The sequence below is a fragment of the Poecilia latipinna genome, unplaced genomic scaffold (assembly GCF_001443285.1).
Source record: "Poecilia latipinna isolate Pla-1442-1.1 unplaced genomic scaffold, P_latipinna-1.0 Scaffold1498, whole genome shotgun sequence".
Lineage (NCBI taxonomy): Eukaryota > Metazoa > Chordata > Actinopteri > Cyprinodontiformes > Poeciliidae > Poecilia > Poecilia latipinna.
In genome coordinates this window covers 16559-18758 of record NW_015114114.1, presented here as the reverse complement: position 1 = coordinate 18758, position 2200 = coordinate 16559, and the positions used below count along the sequence as shown (strand labels likewise).

At 31.8% G+C, this 2200-nt stretch overlaps 1 long non-coding RNA gene across 1 annotated transcript; it reads left to right on the top strand.

Annotated features, from left to right (window-relative positions):
* Nucleotides 1-78: 78 nt before the first annotated feature.
* On the top strand, nt 79-586 carry LOC106963138 (uncharacterized). Its single transcript, XR_001428132.1, has 3 exons — nt 79-200; nt 272-315; nt 389-586. It is a non-coding gene; the product is annotated as an uncharacterized LOC106963138 (long non-coding RNA).
* Nucleotides 587-2200: the final 1614 nt, after the last annotated feature.

The following is a 2200-nucleotide window of genomic DNA, read 5'->3' as shown; positions in this document are numbered from 1 at the left end:
TACACTATTGTCAAATTATCTAATGACCATCTTGCATAATCTAGTAAAGTGTCTAATCTTGATGTGTGTTGCAGAATCCAGTTCATGGTCACAGGAGGTTATTGTCATCATTTTTCTGTGCACTGTCTTGATTATAAGCCTCATGGTTATTGCTGTCTTTGCACACATAATCATCAACATGAAATGTGACTCCTGTCAAGGTACTAACTATTTTGAAGTTTTCTGAAAGAGCAGTTTTCTATCTATAACCATAGTTTATTTTATAATCCAGATGGTGGTGTGCTGCAGAAACATTGGAGTCAGGAAAGACAAAAGGTAAAGCTTAAAAGTTTAAATTACTTTCTCAACATTATTTTGATAACATCTAATTTCTACATCATTTTTATAGGGACCTAGAGACAAATGCATCTACTCTTCTGTCATTTTCACTGTGATGAATCAGAATAGTGGACCAATAAACACATCAGCTCAAAGAAAGAGGATTTATGCCACTATGAAATCCTTCGGGTCCTAACTGTCATTTAGCACATGTTTTATATGCATTTATCAAACTTTATTATTTCATGCCTACATTGAAAATGTCACACTTTAAAACATGAAGAAAAAAAATGAAGCATAGACTGCTAGATGCTCAGAGCATCCATGCAGTTGAATATTGAATGCAGCTTTTCCCATTTCAATATTTGATACTAAAAATGACAAAGTTACTTATCCTTCTTCTCAGTAGTCATAATATCATAGCCGATAGCTAGCGCTGTTCATTTCTTAGTTTTTCCTGTTTTTTTTTTGTTTTTTGTTTTTTTTTAACAAATTGAGAAATAAATAATAAAAAAAACTGGGTCATCTTTTTAAAATATTACAACAAAGATTGCTGAATTTAACAATCAATGTTTGGATCGACCGGATGAATGTGTCATGTATGATTTGATATGTTATGTGACATTTGTGGAGCTGCATTTTAAATATTATATTGGATGATGAAGTGGGATATAAAGCAAGTAGAGCAAATGACCTGTTGTGCAGGAAAAAAATATATTTATCTTGGCATATAATGACTAAATTTTTAATTGTAAGCAATAGTTTTAACCTGTTTTTCTTTGGGACTTCTTGGATTTTCATAAATTTTGTTATTTTTTTGATAAGGTAGTATATTGATATTTTGATTATTTGTACTGTGTAGCTAATCTTAACTGCTTTTGTGTTTTTTTGCTGCCATTTTGTTTGCATTCTGAATTTAATTAACTTTTTCTTCCTCTTTTCACCACCACATCAGAACTCAATTTCTTGAAGATGCTTTAATCAAGGATTTTCATAAATAATTATACAATACATAATGCTTTTCTTTACCTTTCTAAAAATGAATAAAGCTTGTTGTTCATTTGGGTGCTTCTTTTTTGAGTTCCTTTCCTAATTTTGACTTGTTCTTCATTTATGTGAGTTGAGTACAGCTGCAAATGAAACCTGCTGAGAGGAACAAGTACACATAAACATAAACTTCACTATTCTAATTTAAGTAGATAGACATATCCATGATATTCTCTGCACTCACAAATGCCAATCTACGTCTCTGAACCATTACATCCCTGCACACCCATCAGGGCCTTGAGGTCCAGTAATTTGTCACCCACACCAAACTGTAAAATTAAAGGATGATTTTTAAATACACTAATTAATTAATGTTTTCTACTCTATTCTATTTTTAACTTCAGAATCATTTTGATATTTTAATATATTTGCCACATGACGAAAAGCACAATACCAAAAGCATTTAACGATCTATTCAAATGTATACACCTCAATTTTTTTTTTTTTTGGTCAAATGAATTGCAGAAAGAAACACATTTTCTATCTATCATCATTTAACAAAAATAAGTATTTTTTTAATCACTTTTCACAAGATGGCTAAGCAGCTGAGAGAGAGGGTCTGTTTCTGTGGCTCTTTGTTTTTCTCACTACAGCAATCCGCTTAACAGGAAATAAAACACGTTTCCACACGAGTCCAACTGCTTTAGTTTGAATAGCAACAAAATTGGAGCCATTAAAGTAGAATGAGTCAAAGTAAAAATGAACCCAACTCAACTTGTATATATGTTTTAAACAAACTGATCGTCTTCCTTTGCAATTTTAACAGTGTGTGCTCATTTTGTATGTGCACATGGTGTGTTTCTGAGGCTGCAAGCAATGGCGAATGAACAGGAAA